The 27,511-nt window shown below is 44.9% G+C and overlaps 1 pseudogene; it reads right to left on the bottom strand.

Annotated features, from left to right (window-relative positions):
• Positions 1–27,511, bottom strand: part of LOC127051264 (swi5-dependent recombination DNA repair protein 1 homolog) — a 365,584-nt pseudogene that overhangs the window by 56,384 nt on the left and 281,689 nt on the right.

Here is a 27,511-nt window from a genome sequence, read left to right as displayed (position 1 = left end):
TTGAGTGGGCAGAGGGCTCAGGGCTGCAGATCAGGAATGAGGGGCACTGGCAGCGTGTGGGGAGGAGTCCAGGGCTTGGCCTGTAGGAGGCTGCCCAGGTTGATCCCCAGAGCGAGGCAGGGGCCAGGGGCAAGCACACAGCGGGGCATGGGGGGAGGATTAGTCCCTGCTGACTGGATCAAGGCAGGGGCTGGGAGCAAAAGCACAGCGGGGCGGGAACTTGGGTTGGTCCCTTGAGCAAGGGAGGGGCTGGGGGTAAACTGCAAATGCAGCAGGGCTGGGGAGGGGATAAACAGGATTCCCCCCCACACCCTTGCCCACATAGAGCAGGTACCTACCTTCTCCTTGATTCTAGCCCAGTCTCTTCATCTCTGTCTGCACTGAGCGTCTCCTCCTCCAGCAGCAGCAGTAAAGGTTCTCTTCCCACCTTCTGGGGTGGGTGTTGGGAGTGGGAGGAGCAGAGGCTAATGTGGTTACTCCTATAACTGGACTTTTAGTTTCCAGTCAGCACTGCTAACCGGACACTCGGTCCCGTTTTCTACTGGAGTTTCCAGTCTAAAACTGGATACCTGGCAACAGGAGTGCCAGAAAAGCCTGAGCGGGGGAGGGGCAAGCAATCATTTTTAAAAGTGGGAGGGCTAAGCATTAAGTGAGTCGGGGAGAGAGTGGGAAGCAAGTGAGGGTGGGTGGGCTAGGCAGTGGAGAGGGGCTAGTGGGCAGGGCCATGTTTGCTGTACTGCCCAGGTAAGGTTGGAGACTGTGGGGATCAGCTGACACAGTATCCCCAGCCCAGGTGATGTGACAGCATAGTGATTCCTGTTCCCAGCACATTGCACCTGGGGAGACCTTCAAAATTGGTGTTCCCCCACACCACACCTGACCCACCAACATCATGGAAGCAAGTCGCTGGGTTTGAGGAAGCTTGGGCACACTGCAGCTCGGCCCTCCCCCTTCTCTGCTGCAGAGCAAGCTGAGCAGCAGGCAGGGACTCAGTCCGCTCTGCTCCACTCCAGGCAACTAGTTGACAGTCTGTGGCTTTGGGCTTCCCGACCCCAGGGGAGCCCAAAGCGACAGACCATCAGTCGTCGGCAACCTGGAGGAGTGGCAGGGCAGTGGTTGAGGGCACAGGCACCAACTTTCCTTGCCTTGCGCCCCCTCCCACCCTGCCCTTACTCTGCCCCCTATCTGCCCCTATTGGACCCCTCCTCAATTCCACACCCCGGCCCTGCCCCTTCCCTGAGTGTACCGCGTTCCTCCTCCTCCCCACTCCCTCCCAGCGCTTGCCATGCAAAACAGCTGTTTCACGGCACAAGCGCTGGGAGGGAGGGGGAGAAGCAGGACGTGGCGGCGTGCTCAGGGGAGGAGGCAGAGCAGAGGCAGAGGTGAGCTGGGGTGAGGGGGCGGGTCAGGGAGCACCCATGGAGTCGGTGCCTATGGTTGAGGGCTCCTGTCTGCCCTCCCCTCCCATCACTGGCTGGCTGCTTGCCAGTGACTGAGGAAGGTGTGCGTGTGGAGATGAGAGGAGCCCTCAGCCAAGGAGCAAGTGGGTGGGGGTGAGGTAGGGAGGAGAAGCCCAGGGTCTAGGTAGTCAGGGAAGGGCTGGAAAGCAGAGCCAGCACTGCAGCTGCTGGGCTGCAGCAGAAGTGGAGTGCCAGGCCCAGTGAGGCCCCTGCTGTGCATGGGCCTGATGCCATGGCACCTTTGACGCCATTATAAACTCGGTACTGGGACAGCCACATGTTTTCAGCAGCTCCTTCAGGCTGTCTGTGTCACTCTCTCTTCCTCTGTGTTCTGCCTTCCCTATCAAACACACTCCTACCCAAAACAATCCTCAGCAAAAGCTCCTGGGCAGGTTCACATACCCCTTTTTGTCTTAGCTGGGGGCTTATCCTTACAGTTATGTTAACTGAAGGATGCATTCACACCTATTAATCTCAATGAAGTTTTAACTCAACTCAGGTTTCATCCAGCTCATAGCAATATAGTGTATATGAGAATTTTATGACAGTGAAGGTGGACATTTTAATGAATTATTCAAGACTCAAAACAATTAATGTAAAAAAAAATTAAATAATTTGTATCAGTGAATACGCTATGTTAAACATTGAACAGAAAAAAAATGACCATATATAATGCTGTACAAAGTTACAACCCATTAAAAACCTAAAAAACAACGTGTTGTGTACAACCAAATTTGTGCTTTCAGGGTCACAAATTTGTGTATAGCCAACTAGGCTGTGGGAAGTCAGGACTATTGGTGGAAGTAAGAGTTCAGCCTACCACTTAGAGCTGGGCCCAAGGTGGGGAGAGTTCAGGAAATATGCAGAGGGTCAGTATTGGAGGGACAGAATCCAAATGTCAGAGGCCAGGGGATAACTGGAGTCAAGATCCAGAGGCAGAGCTGGGAATCAGTACAGGAGAGACAAGCTGATTGCCAGAACCATAGGGTCAACCAGAGTTGTATGCTAGAGGCAGACCCAGGAATGGAAGCCAGAAGTCTGATGAAGGGGAGCAGGGGCTGGAGTAGAGCAGGAACAGTGATAGAAAAGGCCTAAAAATCAACAGGCCCAGGCCTGTATCTTCCTCTCTTTCCCTGGCTTTAGCCCAAAGAGGGGCCTAGGGATTTGAATAACAAGCAAAACCTGGGAATCCAGGACAAGACATGTATCTAGTCTCATTTAACCATGTCAGCTATTTACTAATTAGTCCGCTTGGCACAAAAGTTTATGCAGCTGTTTTCCCATGTATCCTCAAAGATATGTAATACCAAAGGTCAAGATATGTACCTTATACTCCCTTCAAAATGATAAATGTATCCGCAACAGATGTATCTTGTATCCCCTTCCCCAAAATAATCATGTATTCTGTGTGACCTGTTATCTATAGGTCAGTATAATGACGTTTACTAAAGTTGTTTGTTACTGATTATAAAAGGGACTCATGTCCCCCATGTAAGGTGTGCTCTTCTCTGGCATTAGTCGAGAAGAAACACCCGCTCAGCTGAACGAAAATAAAGGTGTGGTACCCGTCTTCTTGTTCTCCGTGCCTCCTTGGTGTAATTAGGTAAGCTCCAGGGGGAAACGGGCCCTGTTTGGCCAACAACTGGCGACTCCGCCGGGACTTCTCTCCCTGTAGAGGGCGCTGACCGGCGACCGAGGGCGATTCCGAGGAGTGGCCACCTCGAGCCACTGATTCGCTCGGGCCTCGGGTCGTTGTAATCGGTCGGGACGGCTGCGTCCTCTCTAAAGAGAACTCCTAACGACACGGAGACAAGACGGTGCCAGAAGGGGAAGGTCCAACAGCCGGACGCGGCCACTCCGGGTGGTAAGTGCGTTTTACCTCTTGGGTTTAAAGGATATAACGCCCCCGCAGTGTGATTGGACCTCATAGGTAACCCCGGTGTGGGAAGATATTGTGGTTGCTTGAAGGTTATGCTAAGCAAGCCAGGTAATTAATGAATAATACCACTAATTTCACGAGCCCGTGGGCTGTATTGGATAATTACTGGGATATAGAACAGCCTCAGGGCTTGCTTCTGTTTTTGGGGGGAGTCTTGCTTTTCTTCATATTGATGTTGTATTGGAGGCCAAAATTGTGATAACCAGGTCTAGGACTTAAACCGACTCCAGCCGCCCTGAGACTCCTGCGAGGGGAAACCCTGTGACCAGGATATCTTAATCGCAAGGGGGGTCGGTCGAACCCGTGACCAGGTTTAATTACACACAAGCATAATGGGGTCCGGACAAAGCATTTATGCTGGGACGCCCTTAGAATGTATGCTAAATAATTGGAAGGCGTTTAGACGTCAGGCTGATTATGGAATGCCATTATGTAAGGATGATTTGATAAAATTCTGTACTGTGGAATGGCCCTGAAGGGGGAGAGTGGGAAAGGGGGGGGCAACACGAAGGGACGAACAGGATTACAGGAGAAGGGAAGAGGCCCCCGTTTGGGACGAAATCAGTGTGCTATCTGTAAGGAAGAGGGACACTGGAAGAATGAATGCCCCCAGCGACATAACAGACGGGAGGGAAGCAGGAATAGGACCCCGCCTGTGCCCGTTTCTATAACGAGGCACACGATGAGTCGGCTGTATAGGGAGGCCGAGGGACCCAGCGGCCCCTCCTAGCGGCGCAACCCGCTGGCCTGGATCCCACGGTGATAATTGAGGTAGGGGGCCGCCCAGTTGAAGCCCTGATCGATACAGGAGCTGCCCTTAGCTTGCTTCCCCTAGCTGAGGCTCCCCGGGGGAGAGCTCAAGGGTGTGCTGTAGTCCAAGGGATAGAAGGACAAAGTATAAAATTGGAAAAATCTCTACCTCTTCTAGTAAAAGTAGGAGACTGCCATATATCCCACCAATTCGTTTGCAGCCCCTCCTGCCCCATTGCGCTGCTAGGACGAGATCTACTTACTAAACTGCAAGCAGAAATCTCGTTCAACAATAATGGGACTCTGGAGGTTAGGCTCCCTAAACACCAAATTTCTAACTATCAAATGGCCCTGTTAAATGTTAAAAATCCTTCCCCAGCACAGCCAGAGAGTGAAAAGAACCAAATGCCAGGGGTTAATCCTGAGGTCTGGGCTGAGGAGGGAGGTTTTGCTCGGGCTCGAAATGCTTTGCCAGTACACATTTCCCTTAAGGAGGGAAGCCGTCCAGTCCGAATTCGACAATACCCCCTTAAGTTAACCATTCGGATCGGACTGAAGCCTTTGATTCAAAAGTTTTTGCAGTGTGGGTGGTTAAGGGAAGGCACTTCTCCATATAATACTCCAATAATGGGAGTGCCTAAGCCTAACGGACAATATCGATTAGTCCAGGACCTGAGGCAGGTTAATAAGTTGATAGAAGCCCCCTATCCAGTTGTCCCAAACCCCCATACTATTTTAAGCCAAGTCCCCAAGAGCCACGGGTGGTTCTCTGTAATAGATTTAAAAGATGCTTTCTTTTCCATACCTCTTGATCAGGAGTCTCAGAAACTGTTTGCCTTTGAATGGGAAGATCCAGATACCCATTACAAGGCTCAGTATCTTTGGACTGTTGTCCCCCAGGGACTGACTTGTGCCCCCGAGATTTTTGGCAGCCAACTAAAAAGAGACCTGGCTCCGTTCCTAGCTGCACATTTCTCATGTAACATAGTTCAGTACTGTGATGATTTACTCCTAAGTACTGAAACAGAGACTGCTTGTAAGGAATGTACAATAGAGCTCCTCAATTTTCTTGGAGCTCAGGGATATAAGGTTTCTAGAGAGAAAGCCCAATTGGTCAAACAACAGGTTACTTTTCTCGGATATCAGCTTCGTCAGGGACGTCGTAGCTTGGGTAAAGACAGAATCCAGGCGATACTTGAAAGCCCTCAACCCCGAAATCCCAGAGAGCTAAGGGCTTTCTTGGGACTGACCGGTTTTTGCCGGCTTTGAATCCCTGACTACGGCGGAAAGGCTAAACCACTATATGAGTCCCTCACTAAAGAGGGTCTGCTTAACTGGGAGTGGACTAAAGAAAAAGAAAAAGCATTTCAAGAGCTTAAAGAAGCCTTGGTTCAGCCTCCCGCACTGGCTCTCCCGGATCCCCGGAAGCCGTTCACTCTATACGTTCATGAGAGAAGGGGGGTGGCGTCCGGGGTTCTGTGCCAGAGGTCGGGACCGGCCTGGCAACCTGTGGGTTATTACTCCAAGGTATTGGACCCCGTCGCTAAGGGCTGGCCAGCTTGTCTCCGAGCTGTAGCTGCGACCGCTCTCCTTGTACAGGAGGCTGAAAAACTAACCCTGGGTGGGGATACTGAGGTTGTGGTACCCCATGGAATACCTCAGATATTGGGAACAGGAGCCGGGGAAAAACATTTAAACCCCAGCAGGCATACCAGATATGAGATAGGACTTTTGTTAGCTCCTAACCTAACTTTTAAAACAGTTAGTTCCCTCAATCCAGCTACTTTACTACCAAAGCCCCAAGTCCCTTATGGGGCTAGTCCCACCCATGATTGTATTGAAGTTTTACAACAAGAAACTAAACCTCGCTCTGATCTTTCAGATATACCCTGGCCCAACCCCGATGTTGAAATGTATGTAGATGGATCTAGTTATGTAGAGGACGGGAAGCGATTTACAGGAGCAGCCGTCATAGTTAAGGAGGGAGAAGTGTATAAGTTTCAGCTAAGCCCCAACCTATCTGCCCAGGCGGCGGAACTGGTGGCTCTTATTGAGGCGCTCCGAAGGGGAATTGGAAAGACTATTAATATATATACTGACAGTCGTTATGCATACATGGTGGTGCATGCCCATGGAACCTTATGGAAAGAAAGGGGTTTCATTACAGCCTCAGGCCAAAGAATAGCCCATGGGGCTCTTATTAAGACACTGCTTGAGGCCCTGATGCTTCCTCTCCGGGTCGCGGTAGTACACGTGCGTGCACATGGGAGGGCCCCCGAAACTGAACAGCGAAAATATAATCGATTCGCTGATCAAGCTGCAAAAGAAGCCGCACGAGGAGGGGCCATATGGCTCCTCTGGGTCCAGGATACAGAACCCAAAACCCCTGCTCCTCATTATACAGCGGAGGAAGTGTCCCACGCCCAGGCTGCAGGGGCCCAATTAACTCCCACTGGGTGGTGGAAGTTGCCAGGAGGGGAGATTTTTGTACCTAGACCAGTACTTCAGGAGATTCTCCTATCCCTACATAAGGAGGGACATTTGGGATCAGGAGCTATGGTTGATTTAATCACCCGATCTACTCGGGGATTAGGTGCGCATATGGAAGCCCAAAGAATTGTCAATAACTGTTCTGTTTGTCAGCGAACAAACCAAAAGGGGTGCGGACCGCCTGCCCCAATGGGAGGTCGGCCTTGGGCTGCCTACCCTTTTCAGAGATGGCAGGTGGACTTTGCTGAAGTCCCCCCTTGTAGGGGTTATAAGTACTTGCTTGTCTTTGTTGATCAATTAACTGGCTGGGTGGAGTGCTACCCTACACGACATTGTCAGGCACGAGCCGTTACCAAAGCTTTGTTACATGAAATACTGCCCCGCTTCCACCTCCCGGAGGTGATTGAGTCAGACCGAGGAAGTCATTTTATTTCCCAAGTGGTTCAGCAGGTGTCACGAGCCCTTGGGATCCAATGGAAATTGCACACGCCCTGGAGACCACAAAGTTCGGGCCAAGTGGAGAGAATGAATAGAACTCTTAAGGACACTCTCACAAAACTGTGCATAGAGTCTGGGCTAAAGTGGCCTGACGCCTTACCACTTGCCCTTACTCGCATTCGGAGGGCCCCACGTAAGGGTCTAAAACTTTCACCCTTCGAGCTGGTCTTTGGGTTCCCTCCCCGAGTACTCATCCCGGGATACCGAGAGGATATAAACTGGGAAGTGGGGAATGACTCTTTATGGAAACAGGTTTCTGCGCTGCAATCTGTTTTGTTACAGTTACATCGCTACGCGGCGCCTTTCCAGACCCTTCCCTTGGAACAACCGGTGCATTCTTTCCAGATCGGTGATCAGGTCCTTGTCAAAAAGTGGAAGCGTGATCCACTCACACCGCGGTGGGACGGTCCGTATACTGTATCGCTCATCAGCCAGGCCGCTGTTAAGGTCCTTGGGAGCGACAAGTGGACGCATCATTCCCGAGTAAAGCGGTTCCTGAGCCCTGATTCAGAGAACAGCCAAGCTGAAGAGGACATCAGCCCTCTGTCCCCTCCGGCTCCGGAAGCCCGGAGAGACACAGGCGAAGACTCTACCTGGGAGTACCAAGGATTGGAAGGACTAAAAGGACTGTTTAAAAGACAGAAACAATGAAACCATTCTTTGTATTTCTGGTCTGTATGTTTACTTATGCATATAATTGGGAAAATAGGTTTCTGCAACTAGGGGAACTAATAGCAGATTCTTTTAACCTTACTAATTGCTGGGTATGTGGCGGTCCAGGAGAATTAAATGAGTGGCCCTGGGTAGCTCAGCCGGTACAGCCTAAGTGGTGGCTAAGTAGTTTGAGCATAGTACATAAGGGAACGGGAAGGTGGACTGAAAACCAGGGCCCCTGGCGACTCTATTCTGCTGGAATCGGTGTCTTTTGCCTTAATCGAACAAGGCATGGGGGAAGATATATGGGGGAAAGCAAATGTGAATGGACCCTATCACTGGGTTTTGATTGCTGGGATCCCCACTGTCGCCCATATGACTGTTTAAAGTACCAAGGACGATGGAACCTTACCCATGTAAAGCTAACTAACAATAGCTGGGTAAAGTGTTCCTACTGGAATCACAGAGGTGATGGCTGTAAAGCAGTAGGATTAGATGGGTACTTCGATGCCCTCTTCCTAAGCTGCCAGCGAGACAACACCACTGACAAAAATCATGTGGTGCGGTGGTACCAATGGGCATGGCAACACCTTAATGGAACCCGAGTTACCCATTTTCGACAATTTTGGGCTAGTACCAATAACCCGAGATTTGGTTGTAACTGTGTATGGAAGGCAGGAGCTGGAGCATGGAAATGCAACTATTGTAACCCAAATGTAGACAACTTCCTAGGGGGACCTATAGAATCAGGCAACGCTCTCTATTACGAAGAGCCGGGCCCCGCTGATTCCCCTGAGACCTGGGATGGTCCCTTTGCTAACGGAACTTGGGCATTAAAAGGTCATTATTGGATCTGTGGCTCTTATGCTTATCGCAGATTGCCTCCAAACTGGTCGGGAATATGCTACATAGGATACATTAGGCCTTTGTTCTTTCTCTTACCTCAAGCCCAGGGAAACAAATTGGGAGTTAAGGTTTATGATGATATTGTACAAACCTGAAGGAACTGAGGCGCAAAGCCCATAAGCTCTTAAAATGTTTTTAAGGGGGGGGAAACTTGATAGAAAAGGCCTAAAAATCAACAGGCCCAGGCCTGTATCTTCCTCTCTTTCCCTGGCTTTAGCCCAAAGAGGGGCCTAGGGATTTGAATAACAAGCAAAACCTGGGAATCCAGGACAAGACATGTATCTAGTCTCATTTAACCATGTCAGCTATTTACTAATTAGTCCGCTTGGCACAAAAGTTTATGCAGCTGTTTTCCCATGTATCCTCAAAGATATGTAATACCAAAGGTCAAGATATGTACCTTATACTCCCTTCAAAATGATAAATGTATCCGCAACAGATGTATCTTGTATCCCCTTCCCCAAAATAATCATGTATTCTGTGTGACCTGTTATCTATAGGTCAGTATAATGACGTTTACTAAAGTTGTTTGTTACTGATTATAAAAGGGACTCATGTCCCCCATGTAAGGTGTGCTCTTCTCTGGCATTAGTCGAGAAGAAACACCCGCTCAGCTGAACGAAAATAAAGGTGTGGTACCCGTCTTCTTGTTCTCCGTGCCTCCTTGGTGTAATTAGGTAAGCTCCAGGGGGAAACGGGCCCTGTTTGGCCAACAACAGGAAGCAGGCTGAAGCAAGGCTGGAACAAGCAGGAGCAGGGACTGAAACACAGGCAAGCACATCTGTTGGTGTGGGTGTGTTACATATTGATCAGTCACTGATCTGCTGTTGGAGCCAGTCAGGGCTTTGGCCACTGTCAGTTCCAAGGCAATGCAGCTCGATTCACTGGTTGCCTAGCAGCGCAGTTAGTCAGGGAGCAGGCCAGCAGCTGGTCCTAACTATCTGGTTCGTAGCAACGTGGGTTGATGGAAAAACATTCTCTGCATCTTGTGGTATGGGATGGCAGTGGAAGAGCTGTTCCTTGCAGGTGAGACAGTTAAGGAGATCTCTCAGTGTCCACTGTTCTCTTTGTTGCCTTGTGGTACATAGGCTGTGGAGAAAAGGACCCATTCTGGACAATGTTGCAGTAAAGAGTGTGTCTCAGAATGCAGAGGCATCAGATATAGCAGGGCGCAGGGTATGTGTAGGTGGTGATGAAGTCCTTGACCACAGTAATTGTAAACTCTGCAATAACAAAAGAGATAAAAGTGACCTGACCTTTAGGATAGTGCTAATTGCTTTTGAAAATTCTACTCCCAATTTTTCTGTTTCCTGGGCTCTCTTGCAGAGTATTACTTTACAGTGTAAATGTCTTTCTTGAAACTGACTATGAGGTATCAGCTATGTCTTTTTGGTCATTAATCACACTTCCACTTCTCCTTCCATGGTTTCCTCTGTCACATTTCACTTCTGCTTTTTCTTCTCTCCCCTTAGTTCTAGTTTATTTGATTCTGTATAGCATGGGATTTTCATGTATTTCTGAGTCCTGGTTCTGCATGTATGTACAGACATCTTACTAAAACAACAAGAAAAACCTCCAAACAAAACTCCAAATACTCACAAGTGAGGCACACAGAATTGCCCTTCCCAGGAAGAAGAGACTCTGCTTGCTGAGTCATTTCCAAACACGATAGAAAGGAATGAGAGCCAGCTGCTGCAAGGGAGATCCCAACACTGGCTACCAAGAGTCAGCAGATATCCCAGGGAAGAAAGTGGGACTTCAAGCAGCCAAGACCATCAGAGGACTGTACCCCTACTGGGCTGAAGAGAACAAACTGAGTTGTCAGGGGACTGTTCTTGCTGAAATAATTATATAGTGTAAAAACAATACTCAACAGCTATTATTTTAACTCTAAGTCTCTCCACCCCCTCCAATAAAAAAAGTTGTCTTTGCCCTTGGCAATAGTTGAAGTTCACTGAACATATCGTGCTGATCATCTGAAAATTGCTTGTCTGCAGGCTAGTCTGTACTGCTAACCCTATTAATTTACATTCTGGAACAGTTATTTATGGGTAACAGTAAAAAGTAATTACTACTAGCAGCCAAAAAATAATTGATCATAGCATCTAAATGAACAGGATGATTTCTAGCCTGATTTTAAGCAATTTAGGCTAGGAAATGTCTCTTTATCACGTTTGTATTGTGGCTAGCATAATGGGGCCATTATCCATGATTGAGGCCACTCAAATGCTACTATAAACTAAATAGAAATTTGTCCTACAATCCATTGTTTCTGACAAGTTTGCTAACAAATCTGGGCTATTAACTCAGATTCAGGCGATAGAGTTTTCTTCCAGTTTTAATTGGAGAAGGTGCAAAAACACACAGCTTCAAAATTTGTCCACTTGTAGGCTGCATTGGTAACTTTTCAGGAGCCACACTTAGGTCCGAATACTGCTCCCAGAGAGTGAATGGGAGAACTCCGCTGCATAATATGGAATGGAATGCATTTTTAATGTAGAGGTGTAACCCAAGGAGATGACTGGCTGGAACCTGCAGTGCTCCATCCTGATCAGGATGGCCCTTAGCTCAAATCGAAGACAGAAGGTTCCAGATTGGAGGTATTAAATGTATTAAAGATGATGGTGACAGGAGGCAGCATTATAGGAGTATGTGGCCAATGGGTTACACTTTGGCCAAACCTGAGATGGGGGAAAACCAACATTTGTAACTGTCAGGAGGTTCAGCTGCAGTCATTTATCACATTCAGTATAGGATGGTCAACTATGATTATTCTTTACAGATCAATAGGATTGTTCTGCATGTAACTGTGAACACATACTTTCATTTCTCAGCTGTGCCACTAATCAATTATTAAACTGCTACCTATTAAGCTTTTCTCTGACAGTTATATTTCCATTTTCTGTTATATGAATTTATTTTAAAAAATTGTTGATGTCTACTTTGGAATAACATGTTTATTCAAATGTAAATGAACAGTTAAAATTATAAAGAAAAAGGCTCCATACTTAATATAGGCTATATTAAAAATGGCAAATGGAAATTAATATACGAAGTCAGGCTCTTTACCAAAGTGAAACAGTTGAAATAAACTTTGTTAGATGCACTAATGGGTATTTTTCAAAATTTAAGTTACACTGTTTCACTTTTATAGAGAAATGCTTGAACAAAAAAAAGCTAAGACATACAAATTAGTTCAGGAGATTTTTATCTTTTCCTAACCCTTTCACCTTTTTCATGGGTTACTGCATTTTTTTTATTTAGCCTCACAGTTACTCTGACAAAGAGAACTAAGTGATACATAAATTAGTCTGTTCTCCATGACTCAGGTCTTTATCTAGTGGCTTTTGATTAAGAATAAACAATATGTTTGGGGCACTGAGGACTTATTGGGTACTGTTTCTTTTCTTTCAGTAAAGTAAAATTTCTCACTCTGCTTAAAGGAAGGAGACTCCGCATTAAATAGAAGTTGTTTTTTTTCTCCCCGGGTTAGTTACTTAATCTGAGAACTAACACCCTAATCACAGGCTCAGTCCTGTAAAATTCTGGACACTCTTCAAACCTATGGGATTTTAGAACATTTAGCATGTTTCAGGAGGTGCTCATAACCTCATAGGAAGAAGGTCCATCAGATATCAAAGGTTAATTTGTCATCATTATTTGCTGTTTCAGAAAACAAACTACTAAGTGAGTTAAAATCACTACTTGTGGTTCAAAGCAAGAGATTCTATGAAAAATAGAGATAAAATTTGACAGCCTCTACTTTTTGAATGAAAACTTGTTTAGTCAAAAGCAACAATGGCTTATTTGCTTGTTTCCTTTTTTTCTGTTCTTTATTTCATTTTTAAAACAATGGAAGAAAGTTTGTTTCTCAAGCTATGGGAACAAAGGACACTTGAATTCTATTCCCTACTCTGCTACCAACCTAGGACTTGGTTCTGGTCCCACTGGAGACAGTGGCAAAACCTCATTGACTTCAATAGGAACAGAATGGGGAATTTTCTGTATGACCTTCAGCATAACCAGAGCCTGTGTGTTATTTTTCCAATCTATAAAATGGATAAGCAAATATGGACTTCTAATCAAGCAAATTTCAAGATTTATTCTGAATAGTAAATATTGCCTTTAAGTCGAAATCTTGATGCTCAGCAAAACAAGAAATCAATATAAGTATTGTAACTTTTATAATGTAAGTATTTTCATATTAAATATATAGAAATCTATCCATTAGCACCATACATGACAAAAAGTAGCAGATTTCCCTTTGAAACTAATATTCTAAAGGAGTTGTACAGCCCAGGTGTTCAAGATGCACTCACATTGACATTGCTACAGGCCTAATTATTATTGACCTCTGAGGAAATAAACTAGAAAAACATACGCTCTATAGTCAACCAAAAATGATCTATTATCTTTCTCATAGATAACAATAATGCTTACCTACCTTACTGAGGTGCTGTGAATCTTAATAATCTAATATTTGTAAAGTATTTTGAGTTTTTTGATGGAAGAACCTGCACAAGTGAAAAATGTAATAATTATATTATTAATAAACCCAAGGCCTAAAAATACTGGTTTGGCACCCAAAGGCATGTAGCCTACAAACCAAATCCGATATGGAGAATACAGGCAAACTGATAATTATTATGAATGCATACAGAGGGCTTCAAAACCGCTTAACTGGACTGTAGGCTCCTCGCCCAGCAGGATGTATTGTGTGGAAGCAGGCAATCCCAGGTTGATATCTCACAAGTGACCAAACAACCAAAGAAAACCAGAGATCATTATTGACAAAAGAGCAAAATGGACTCGTGCAAACTTAGAAATGATGTGATAGTGGATTTTAGAAAAAAAGGAGGAGAGAGGCTGGAGGAAACAAATGCTTCAACAATGGAAGGAGGTTTATTGATTGAGATCGTGCAGAGTTGGAGAGACATTGAGCACCAACCAGTATTACCAAGTATGAAATCTATAGACCAGCAAAGACTGGATGATATCAAGCAAACATTGATTGAAGCACTCAAGGAAACTGTAAGACTAATAGAACATTGACCGGCTGAATGATATAATCTATGCTACAACAATAAATCATTGGTTTAACATCAAGCCATTTGAGCGTAAACTGACCTCTGAGAGTAGAGTTATTGTGTTTATAATTTGAAATAAATCTGAGGGTCATCCTGTCCCAAAACCACTGATTAAGATTTAGTAATGGTCCGTCACAGTGGTGGTACAATTTCGGTAGGTGAGAGCTTGGGGTGGGAATGTTACACCATTACAAAAGGTTATTTAATGGTAGACAAGATAATGCAATTGATTGTCAAAAACCAAAAACATAACAGGGATTTTATTTCAACTGGAACTGGATTCTGCCTACATACAATAACATTAAATATATGAAGAACATATATAATAAAAAATAACAATTTGAATAAACACACTATTATTTACTACTAAATGTACTTAACTACATATAATCCTCTAAATAAAAAAAATTGCTATATTTATCTCTGTATGCACTAGCTATTATCTTAAAGGTTATAATTATTATATTATTTATTTTTTAGTTCAAGTTCCCCAAATATCTTACTGGATATTGTCTAATGCCTAAGTCAGTCTTTGAGCCTTAAGCACCTCTAGTGACATCCTGAAGAGATGGACTTGACTCCAGTGATGCTTGCTTGTGGGGATGCACATTAGGCCAGACACACTGGATCTGAAGGACCTTTGGTTCTCCTGGTCTGGATCTCTGGGATAACATGAATCAATGATAGAAGATAACGGATCCAATGCTCAGGAACATACAGGAACAGATGATCAGGAACATGTCATCATTCATGGATTGATTTGACCAGCCAGTTTTAAACTGACGTGACTGTCATCTGCACGTCTGGTTGTCCTGCTCTCCACTTACTCTTTTTGCTTCTTTTAGCTTTGGTTTCCCTCTGTCTTCTGGCTCACAGGCACCTGCTTCCTCGGGGCCCATGGGATACTCAACCCCTTGCTCCGCCCCAGGCCCCACTCCCATCAGAACCCTTCCCCCAAACCCTCACCCCAGCCCTGCTCCTCTCGCCCCGCTTTGCCCCGCCCCGCCTCTTTCTGCCCAGTTCCGCCCCCTCCCCCAAGTGTGCCCTGCCCCAGCTCCTTCCCCCTGCCCCCAGTGCCTCCTGCACGCCAGGAGACAGCTGATCACAGCAGATGGAAGGTGCTGGGAGGGTGGGGGAGATGCTGATTGCTGGGGCCGCTGGCAGATAGGAAGAACTGTGGGATTGAGGGGGAGCTGGCTGCTAAGCACCCACTAATTTTTTTCTGTGTGTGCTCCAGCCCTGGACCACCCACAGAGACAGCACCTCTGCTCTGGCTGCCCTCTCCCATCACCCTGTTTCTCTCCATTTACTCACAGACTTTCTGTTTCTGTCAGTCTCTCCCCTGCCTGCCTCTGCCTCTCAGCTGTTGTCTACCTTCACTCCCTCCCCCAGAGAAAGTGGAAGGTGGTGGCCCCTCCTCCATGGGAGGGTGGCAGGGCGGCTCCAGGCCCCAGCATGCCAAGCGTGTGCCTGGGGTGGCAAGCCACGGGGGGTGCTCTGCCAGTCGCTGTGAGGGCGGCAGGCAGGCTGCCTTCGGCGGCGTGCCTGCGGAGGGTCCACTGGTCCCGCGGCTTCGGCAGACCGCCCGCAGGCTGCCGCCGAATTCGCAGGACCGGGAACCTCCCACAGGCAAGCCACCGAAGGCAGCCTGCCTGCCATGCTTGGGGCAGCAAAATACCTAAAGCTGTCCCTGGGGGGGGGGGCTACCTCCTCTCCATAGGTCATTGACAGTGAGTTCACTCTGAACGCACCGTAAATTATGTAACCCCATACAGGGTCAAGCCCCTTGACCATATTTACATGAGGATGAGTACCACTGGAATACTCCCTATATTATAGAACCTCAGTGGAAATGAAGGTTAAACCAGAAGATTATGTTTTGACATCAAGATATCAGACTATTGGATGAATTTAAGAAAAATCTTTTTAAGAGAAAACAGAAGCGAACAACCCTGAAGATGAAATATCAGACGAATGAAATAGATGTGAGAGTCATGAAGGAACAACGTAAATAGAAGCTGATCTCACTGAGTCATAGGCTTGAAAAGATATTCAGCACAAAGCTGTCAGTATCCAGAGAACAGATTTGTCAGGAGAGATCCTAAGACAGGGGTGGACAAACTTTTTGGCCTGAGGGCCACATCTGGGTGGGGAAATTACATGCAGGGCCATGACTGTAGGGCTGGGGCAAGGATTTGGGGTGCAGGAGGGGTGTGAGGTGCAGGAGGGAGTTCAGGACAGGGGGTTGGGGTGCAGGAGGGGGTGCGAGAGGGGCTCAGGGCAGGGGGTTGCAGGGCAGGGAGGGGTGCAGAGTGTGGGAGAGGTCTCAAGGCAGAGGGTTTGAGTGCAGGCTGCAGGAGGGGGCACAGGGCAGGGGATTGGGGTGCAGGAGGGGTGCAGCAGAGGGCTTGGGGCAGGAGGCTGGGGTTTGGGGTGCAGGAAGGGTTTGGGGTGCAGGAGGGGTTCGGGTGTGGGCTCTGGCTGGTGCTGCTTACCTTGAGCGGCTCTAGGGTGGCAGTAGTGCGCAGTTGGCCTAAGGCTGGCTCCCTGCCTCCCCTGGCCCTGCGCTGCTCCCAGAAGCAGATGGCACCACGTCCCTGTGGCCCCTGGGGGAGGGGAGAGCAGAGGGCTCCGCGCGCTGCTCTCGCCTGCGGGTATCTTCCCTGAAGCTCCAATTGGCAGCAGTTCCCCATTCCTGGCCAAAGGGAGCTGCGGGGGGGTGGTGCCTGCAGGCAAGGGCAGCGCATAGAGCCATCTGCCTCCCCCCCTGCCCCCAAAGGCCACAGGGATGTGATGCCGGCTGCTTCTGGGAGCAGCGTGGGGCCAGGGCAGGGAGGGAGCCTGCCTTAGCCCCGCTGTGCCATGGGGCTGGCAATCCTGCTGGCCAAATCTGGCCTGCGGGCCGTAGCTTGCCCACCCCTGCCGTAAGAGATTCATTGATCAGATTGATGTTAAAAACAGAATAGGAAAAAATAGAGAGCCAATAAATAATGTGGAAGAGTTTCAGCACTACTGGATGGAAACCTGGTCTGATGATGTAAAACATAATCAGACAGAGGACTGGATTAAAAAATTGAGAGAAAAATGTAAAAAACACAGAATAGAGGAATACAAAGGAATATATAAGAAAGAAATAGATGAAAGCACCCAGACCAGATGGGGTACGTGGATTCTAGCTGAAATACCTAACAATTCTCAGTGATTGTTTACTTGAACAACTCAGTAACGGTTTGAAGAATGGATGTCCAAGGTGGATGGTGACAGGGAGAACCATCCTCAGACAAAAGAAGAAAGAAGGCTGCAATGATCCTAGGAATTATAGACCGACCACGTGTTTTCCAAGTATGTGGAAACTTCTAAGAGTAATTCTGGCAAAGAAGATCTGGATGGTGCTAGCTCACAATGGAATGCTACCTCCTGAGCATAAATGTTGCACAGTAAACATGAAAGGGACAAAAAACCATCTCAGGCTGAATAGGAAGATCACAGGAGGTGAAAAACAAAGAAAGAAAAACTTAGAGGTGGGGTGGATAAACTACCAAAAAGCATATGACAGAGTCCTACATTCGTGGATCATTGAGAAACTGAAAATGCACAAGGTTCATCCAGAGATAATTTCCTTTTTGTAGCAATTTATGGTTAACTGGAACACTCAACTCTCTCTAGAAGGGACTCTCACGGATGAAGTCCAAATTAAAAGCGGAATTTTTCAAGGTTATTCCTTATCATCAGTGCTGTTCATGGTAGTGATGCTGCTGCTGCCATGGATACTCCTTGAAATAAACTGTGGTTATCATATCAGCAAAGAGCAACAACCAGTCAACTATTTGTTACCTATGGATGATCTGAAACTATAAGAATGATCATAAAAATCAGAGTTTGATGATATATAGAAAAGTTTGGTGAAGATATAAAGCTATAGGTTGGGTTGGCTAAATGTGCATTGGGTATCTATAAAGAGGGGCACACAGGTACAATCAGATGGCATACAAGTTAATGAAGGTACTATCTTAAGTATTTCTCAGGTTGGTCCCTACATGTACCTTGAACTTGGGGAACTGTTGGGGTTACAACATAAGGTAAGTCAAAGACGGAGTGAGGAAAGAATATTACAGATGAATAAGAATTATTCTAAGGACAAACCTCAGAAAAATTGATCCAAGCCATTAATACATGAGCAATACCAGCAATATGGGTACACTACCAGAGAGATCAAGAAGCAAAGAAAAAAACTGACACCCAAACAAGAAGGCTCTAAGCAATGCATAGAAGAATGAATATCAATCAAGACATGGACAGGACATACATCTGATGGTATGATGGAGGAAAAGGTCTGCTATCTGTGGACAGTGCTATTGACAATGAAGACTATAATATCAATATATACAAGAAGTAAGCCAGAGTAAAAGATCATCTGGTCATGATAACTAGTGATGGATGAAATACATCCCAGCCCAAGAAAGCATAAAAGAAAGGAAAAAGCAAATTGCCAAAGAAAGACTTGAAAGATTTACACAGAAGTCAATGCACTGACAGTGGTGAGGAGAGATCAGACCTATTAGTGATCAAAGATTAACAATCCTCATGCCTGGAGGATATCTCAAAAGAGAGACAGAGAGCCTCCTCATGAATGCACAAGAACAGTCTTTAAGGCTTAATTACTTTCAAAACAAAACTGACCAATGGGACTGCTCCCCAAATGCAGAATGTTTTCAGAAAAGGAAAAGACTGTGGAACATGTGTTGAGCTCCAGCAGGAGCCTGGCTGGGAGAGAATATGTGAACAGACAAAATGTGTGTCTATGTTGGAGCCTCTGTGGCAAGTGTGGTATTATGACCACCAAATTAAGAGCGCTGTAGAAAATGAAGAGGCTAAGATTATGTGGAATCTGACAAGTGTCACAGACTGAATGGTGTACACAAATTGGCTGAACATCATGGTTTTAGAAAAAAAGACAGACAAGACCATGTTAATTGATATTGCCATATCAACAGACAGAAACAAAACAAAAAAAGAAGCGAAGATAGCAATGTATGAAGAACTCTACCACGAGATGGAACAATTATGGAAAACTAGAACAAAGATGATCTCAATGATTATTAAATTACTTGGAGTGATCTTAAGGGTCTGAATGAGCAGCTGAAGAATATGTTAGGAGTGCAAGGCATCGTGATCAGTGACCTCCAGAAGATACCATCCTAGCCATTGTGAGAATTTTAAGGAAAGTCAAAGGAGAATAAATGCACTTGAGCACCTAATATGCAAGAATTCTGCAGAGGGTTTAACAAAACTCTTGACTACCCAAAACTAAGGCGTTGGCTTGTGGTCAGGATTTATTGGTGACTCATACGGATAAACTTTAGACAGTAGCTTCCCCCTTTTTATGCTTAAAGACCTTGTATGCTGTTAACGCTGTTTAAAAAAATTCCCCTGATGTAATTCTGAGGGATAATAATAATGTAATATATATTGCATATTTGGAAAATCTTACTCACTAAATGCAAACAGAAAGCTTCCCAGGCAAATGTGACCAATTCCTTAATGTTCTGCAGAATCTAGGCTTAAAAATAAAAGCTTCTAGCCAGTATTGAAAAGAAATCTTTAAAAATGTGAACACATACTGCAGCCACTGGCTGGTCTGAAAGTAGATGCTATTATTACCCTTTTAGGTTGTAGGGGGAGCTCTCTTCATTCTAGATCATTTCAGCAGCAAAAGCCAGTGGAGGGGCAGCTACAATACCCCTACTGAATCCTCTCTGGATTCTCTGTACTTTGGGCCAGACTACCTAATTTCTTGCTTTTGGTTGGAGACTTTGGTTTACCTGGTCTGATATCTGCCCTCCTTAGAATGTGTCTCAAACTTCTGGCCAGTTGCCACGCTGGGTGGGGCCAGTATATGATACGCCATCATCTCTGTGGTATTGGGAACTGTACCTTTAAGTGGCTTAGCTTTGGAAATAAGGAATCTGAGGAGGGGTGCTGCAGAAGCCCATGTTCTGTCATGCAGAGGCAGTTGGAACTGGTCACAGAATAACCAGTATCTCTTTCAAACACCTTGGCCTTAGACCGATTCCTGAATATAATAACCCCCTTTTTCTGCTAGCCAATTAGTGCCTTCCTTGCTTTCAGTTCCTCCCTTGTTTGCCAATGAGAGACAGTAGAAGTATGGTCCGATGATTCAGGTGCTTGTCTAGGACTTGTGGAACATGGGTTCACTTCCCTGCTCCACCACAGGGTGGTGTGTGACCTTAGGCTTCAGTTCCTTATCTGTAAAGTGTAGATAATAGTGAACCCTATATCACAAGTGTATTGTGAGATGTAATAAACACATCAGAAATTTGTGAGGTGCTCAGATACCGTGAAAATGAGGGTCATAGGGGCACGTAGGAGATAGAATGGAATACGACTGGAACAACAACAATTCCTCTGGGTGCCGGGACAGGCCTATTACCTACTCAACCACTGGATGGCTAAGCTAAGGTCAGGCCCAGGGTGCTCCTGCTTTGTTGCCAGCTCCAGCCACCTCTTTCTCTTACCCAACTCCAGCTGTTCCATCCCCACTTCTAAAGAAAGGAAGAGAATATACTTAGTTTCTTAGCCTTCTCCATGGAAGGCTGCAACATCCCTGGATATCTGCTGACCTTTCCAAAATTAAGGAACATGGCTGAAGTGGTTCATCAAGACGGTCTAAAGAAGGTGGAGGGACAATATTCTGCCCGGGCAACACAACAGACTGTGAGATTCAACAGGCAATGGAGGATAATCCATCTGGAATTCACAGGGATCTATGTGAACTGTTTGAATGAGTCATCCAAAGAACCAGACAGACTCTGCAGAATCTAATTCTTAGGAATGCCTCAGGGACTCGTAAATACCAGGATGATAGGCATAATGCAATGTGGACTATGTACTAGAAAATAGATGGCTAGAACTATGTAGTAGACTGTACTACATTGACGACTATGTACTGCAGAAGGATTGTTCAGATTTTTTGGTTTTCTGTTACTATTGTCTCACTCAAAGCCAGAGAGATGTCTAAGCAGGAAGAGGGTAGAAAGTGAGAAACACTCTAGGTCTCTTTTTAGGAAGTGGGACAGGAAGTTCCAAGAGGTAGTTGAGGAAACTAAAACAGTTGAGGCCTGCCCTGGGCGTGGAGTGATTGTGGCTATTGTCTTATGTCTCCTGTAGAGCCTCAGTTCTGTTCAAACTGATATGGCTGAGACTCAAGGTTCTGTGGTTGATCCTACACAAGGAATGGAGAAGGGCAGAACCCATGAACTCCTCTTGAGGTACTGGAGAACTGGTGCTGTAAATGGAGCAGTGAAGTGAAGTAATGAGGTGCCTGCTGATAGAAGAGGATTTAAGGCCTCATTGGAGAGAAGAGTCTGCCATGGCTGCTGCATCTGAGAGGAGGACAGATCCTGGGAGAGGGCCTGAGACAGCTGTAGCAGGTTTGAAAAGCCATTGTTCAGAATTAATAGATTTGGTGGGTCAGGGGAGAAAATGATTTGCAAAGCAAGCAAGAAGTAAGCATAGGAGAGATATTTAGATTGTAAGCTCTGTGGAAAGTAGGGACTGTTTTTTTTCTTCTGCCTAGCACAATGAGTTCCTGGTCTATGATTGGAGCTCCTAGATGCCACCACAATACAAATAATACATAAATAACAAATCCAATGGTGTGTGAATGTCCATGTGTGGGTGGGTGAATAGAAGGTCTGGCTGTGTGAGAAAGTGTTCAGGAATGATACAGAGAAAGCGTGTGGAGGAATACTGTGGAATAGGCAGTGGTGGATTTGTGCATATTGGTGTATAAACCATATGTATGGTGTACAGTAATAGTTGGCTAGTAGATTTTTCTAGGAAATTTTGCAAGAGTGATGCTCTCACATCTGACTTTTTGTGATTATCTATACGGATATTCAAATAATTTTGCCTGTCTCTCTGACACGGCTAAGCATTAGGTGTGAAGTACAAATGCTTACGTCCCTGTGTAATGGTTTGAGTGCATAGGTTACCATTTTATCCAGCCTCTGAGCCAGATGAGTTGAGTTCATGCAGTTGACTGTGAGGGGGAAAGGGAAGGAAGTGATGGTGAAATCTTTGAGGCAATATCTTAAAAAAAAAAAAATGTCCAGTCTTCTCTGTATAGATATAAAATTCCCCATAGTACTTTTTATAAGCTGAGGTTTGTTCAGTGTCCTTGGTCACACATTTCTCTATTCTTAATGTTTTGCAGTGTATTTTGGGCCACTTTACTGCTCCTCTTCACACCAGAAGCAGTTGCATTTCCATGCTGCTGCATAAGTATTGTTTGTAAAGCACTTCAGCTGCCTTTCAGATAAAAGAGTTCATATAAATATAAAATATTAATGAATATTAACAAATATACTATCTTTAGGTAAGTTTAAAATTAATAATTACACATGATGATTATCCTTTAACAGGACCATCCAATATTTCAGTATTGTACTATTCCAGTTCAGTGCATTGCAGAGGAGCTCTACTGCATTTGTATTGACTGGCTTCCCTCTGTCATATTGTTTAGCAACAGCAAACAGCTTTCTTCCAGAGTTATGATACTGCATATAACTTGATCATTTTACCACTTGTCCAGTGTCATAAACCAAATTTTATAAACTCTGTACCAATAAAGGAAACTTATGGGATATTCTTTACGGAAGTTGGCTTCTCTAGCACTGTGGCTTGTTTGTACCTAAATTATCAGAAGTTTGGCAAGACAAAAAAGGGTGGTAGCGTGAGTCTCCTTCTTACATTGTGATAGATATTCTGGCTGTGGCAGGCAGAGGCACTCCGGTGGTGAATGTGTATACAAAGGGTTAGGAGACAAGAGCTGGTGGCTGGATATGTTTTGCTTAAGTAGTATTTGAGGAGATCATGTTGATAAGGTATGGAACTACAAGAGATATCATGACAGGTTTCAGAGTAGTAGCCGTGTTAGTCTGTATCTGCAAAAAGAATAGGAGTACTTCTGGCACCTTAGAGACTAACAAATTTATTGTAGCATATTTGTTAGTCTCTAAGAGAAATCATGAAACCCCTGGGGACAGGTAATGTTAAAAGTTTTCAGACCATGGGATAACAGAACATCCTAGCTGTCATTGGGGCACTGTCTATTTATGAGTACTATGTTTTTATTTTATTTTATGATTTACATTTTCGTTATTTAGACTGATTAAATTTATTTGACAGTCTAAATTTTCAAAGGTTGCACTGCGATGTAGTCACCCACCTTCAATTAAATGGCCTGATCCTACAATCCCTGCCCAGGGAACACTCACTCCCATTGTGAGGAATGGAAGTTTTCCCTGGACAGTGACTGCAGGATGAAGCCACAAATCAATGTGACTCTTAAGTCGCTGTGCAATGTTTGAATGTATACCCACCATTTCTGGCTGAGTCAAATGCCATTCTATTTATAGTAATAAAAACACTCTCTGAAATAAGCCAAACACTTTTTTTTCCTAAAGGAAGAACTATTGCTTATTATTTTATAAAGAATGGGTGTAGGGAGACATCAAGCATACAGACAGAAGAATAAGTCAGAAGGAAGGAATGGTCCTACTTTCCTACAGGAGACCAGGTAAAGTGCCATGCTCTGTCATAGAATCATAGAAGATTAGGGTTGGAAGAGACCTCAGGAAGTCATCTAGTCTAATCCCCTGCTCAAAGCAGGACCAACTCCAACTAAATCATTCCAGCCAGGGCTTTGTCAAGCCAGGCCTTAAAAATCTCTAAGGAAGGAGATTCCACCACCTCCCTAGGTAACCCATTTCAGTGCTTCACCTCCCTCCTAGTGAAATAGTTTTTCCTAATATCCAACCTAGTTATCCAATATCCCACACTGCAACTTGAGACCATTGCTCCTTGTTCTGTCATCTGCCACCACTGAGAACAGCCTAGTTCCATCCTCTTTGGAACCCCTCTTCAGGTAGTTGAAGGCTGCTATCAAATCCCGCCATCACTCTTCTTTTCTGCAGACAAAATAAGCCCAGTTCCCTCAGCCTCTCCTCATAAATCATGTGTCCCAGCCCCCTAATAATTTTCATTGCTCTTCGCTGGACTCTCTCTCCAATTTGTCCACATCCTTTCTGTAGTGGGGGGCCCCAAACTGGACACAATACTCCAGATGTGGCCTCACTAGTGCCAAATAGAGGGGAATAATCTCTTCCCTCGATCTGCTGGCAATGCTCCTACTAATGCAGCCCAAATGCCGTTAGCCTTCTTGGCAACAAGGGCACACTGTTGACTCATAGCCAGCTTCTCATCCACTGTAATCCCCCAGTCCTATTCTGCAGAACTGCTGCTTAGCCAGTCAGTCCCCAGCCTGTAGCAGTGCATGGGATACTTCCGTCCTAAGTGTAGGACTCTACACTTGTCCTTGTTGAACCTCATCAGATTTTCTTTTGGCCCAATCCTCCAATTTGTCTAGGTCACTCTGGACCCTATACCTGCCCTCCAGCATATCTACCTCTCCCCCGAGTTAAGTGTCATCCACAAACTTGCTGAGGGTGTAATCCATCCCATCATCCAGATCATTAATGAAGATGTTGAACAAAACCGGCTCCAAGACAGACCTTTGGGGCATTCTGCTTTATATCGGCTGCCAACTAGACATCGAGCCATTGATCACTACCCATTGAGCACAACAATCTAGCCAGCATCCTATCCACCTTATAGTCCATTCATCCAATTCATACTTTTTTAACTTAGTGGCAAAAATAATGTGGGAGACTGTATCAAAAGCTTTGCTAAAATCAAGGTATATCATGTCCACCGCTTTCCCCATATCTCCAGAACCAATTATCTCATCATAGAAAGCAATCAGGTTGCCCAGGCATGACTTGCCCTTGGTGAATCCATGTTGACTGTTCCTGTTCACCTTCCTCTCCTCCAAGTGCTTCAAAATGGATTCCTTGAGGACTTGCTCCATGATTTTTCCAGAGACTGATATCCCTTTACATCAGTTAGTTGGATGGGAATTGTATCCACATCTAGATATGTAGGTCCTAGCTCCCACTGACTTTAAGGGGAGTTATGGCTGCTCAGCACTTCTAAAAATCAGGCCCAGTTCTGAAGTCTTAATTCAGCAAAACTCATAAGAACATAAGAACAGCTGTACCGGGTCAGACCAAAGGTCCATCTAGCCCAGTATCCTGTCTACTGACAGTGGCCAGTGCCAGGTGCCTCAGAGGGAGTGGACCTAACAGGCAATGATCAAGTGATCTCTCTCCTGCCACCCATCTCCATCCTCTGACAAACAGAGGCTAGGGACACCATTCCTTACCCAGCCTGGCTAATAGCCATTAATGGACTTAACTCCATGAATGTATCCAGTTCTCTTTTAAATGCTGTTATAGTCCTAGCCTTCACAACCTCCTCAGGTAAGGAGTTCCACAAGTTGACTGTGCGCTGCGTGAAGAAGAACTTCCTTGTATTTGTTTTAAACCTACTGCCTGTTTATTTCATTTAGTGACCCCTAGTTCTTGTATTATGGGAATAAGTAAATAACTTTTCCTTATCCACTTTCTCCACATCACCCATGATTTTATATACCTCTATCATATCCCCCCTTAGTCTCCTCTTTTCCAAGCTGAAGAGTCCTAGCCTCTTTAATCTCTCCTCATATGTGACCCGTTCCAAACCCCTAATCATTTTAGTTGCCCTTTTCTGAACCTTTTCTAGTGCCAGTATATCTTTTTTGAGATGAGGAGACCACATCTGTACGCAATATTCGAGATGTGGGTGTACCGTTGATTTATATAAGGGCAATAATATATTCTCAGTCTTATTCTCTATCCTCTTTTTAATGATTCCTAACATCCTGTTTGCTTTTTTGACCGCCTCTGCACACTGTGTGGACATCTTCAAAGAACTATCCATGAAGACTGCAAAAACTTTTTCCCAACTTCTTGTAGCTAAATTAGCCCCCATTATATTGTATGTATAGTTGGGGTTATTTTTTCCAATGTGCATTACTTTACATTTATCCACATTAAATTTCATTTGCCATTTTGTTGCCCAATCACTTAGTTTTGTGAGATCTTTTTGAAGTTCGTCACAGTCTGCTTTGGTCTTAATTAATATCATCTGCAAACTTTGCCACTTCCCTGGAAAATTAATGGGAGTTGTATCAGAAAGAATACTGGAGGATTAAATCTATCTACTTTTCATTCTGTGCCTGATCTTGCTCCCACTAAAATCAAAAGCAAAATTCCAATGAACTTCAATGGGAGCAGCACCAAGTCCTCCAGTTTTATATGCGGACAGTATAAATAAATACGGTTTGTTGACATGACTATGTTTGTAGAGCTGAGATTTATATACCTTTCCATGACATCTTCAGCCTAACAGGCCTATCCAGGGTCTGGGCTTCTAAAGGAAGGATTTTAGTGTTAATTTGTTCACTGTTTCTGGTTTTTATCTTTAAACATGTACACAAATTTCACACATGCACAGTGAACCTGACGGTTCAGGGCCAGCACTGCCATGTAGCTTGAAAATGTCAGTATTCTTCATATATGCAATCGCTCACTTACAGATTTCTTAAGATTCAGAGTAGTGTGCATTAGTGTATCTGAACTGAGTCCTTGTCTTTATTACGTTTCTCCACCATAAAAATGTCTTCTACAGGTCACCTAACTGGCAAGTGTCTAATGTAGTACTGAATGAAGTTTTAGTATAATTGAAAATTTAATGGATAGCATCCAGGGCAGTAAATAAATCACAAGGATCGTTAATTCAAATAACTGAAAGATAATTTATTGAATGCATGAACAGCCTTGTCATAAACAGATAGTTAAGGTTAATGTCTCTTTTACCTGTAAAGGGTTAAGATGCTCAGTAAACCTGGCTGACACCTGACCAGAGGACCAATAGAGGGACAAGATACTTTCAGATCTTGGTGGAGGGAAGTCTTTGTTTGTGCTCTTTGTTTTGGGGGCTGTTCGCTCTTGGGACTAAGAGGGACCAGACGTCAATCCAGGCTCTCCAAATCTTTCTGAATCAGTCTCTTATGTTTCAAACTTGTAAGTAATAGCCAGGCAAGGCGTGTTAGTCTTATTTTTGGTTTCTCAACTTGTAAATGTTCCTTTTTTGCTGAGAGGATTTTACCTCTGTTTGCTGTAACTTTGAACCTAAGGCTAGAGGGAGTTCCTCTGGGCTATATGAATCTGATTACCCTGTAAAGTATTTTCCATCCTGATTTTACAGAGATGATTTTTACTTTTCTTTCTTTAATTAAAAGCTTTCTTTTTAAGAACCTGATTGATTTTTCCTTGTTTTAAGATCCAAGGGGATTGGATCTGGACTCACCAGGGATTGGTGGGGGGAAAGAAGGGGGGGGGAATGGTTAATTTCTCCTTGTTTTAAGATCCAAGGGGTTTGGATCTGTGTTCACCAGGGAATTGGTGAAGTTCCTCAAGGCAAACCAGGGAGGGGAAAGTTTTGGGGGGGACAGAGAGTGCTCCAGACACTGGAATTCTGGGTGGTGGCAGTGAACCAGATCTAAGATAGTAAGTAAGCTTAGAAGTGTCCATGCAGGTCCGCACATCTGTACCCTAAAGTTCATATGGGGAAGGAACCTTGACAAGCCTATATAAAATAATATTAGAACTGGTGTAGGAAGGGAAAGATTAATATTTTTTCTATTTATTTTCAGCTGCTTAGGGAAAAATGTTTTGCATTCCCATGACATATGATTTAATGTT

This window comes from Gopherus flavomarginatus, chromosome 5 (genome assembly GCF_025201925.1).
Source record: "Gopherus flavomarginatus isolate rGopFla2 chromosome 5, rGopFla2.mat.asm, whole genome shotgun sequence".
Lineage (NCBI taxonomy): Eukaryota > Metazoa > Chordata > Testudines > Testudinidae > Gopherus > Gopherus flavomarginatus.
This window is presented reverse-complemented; position numbering and strand designations above follow the sequence as displayed.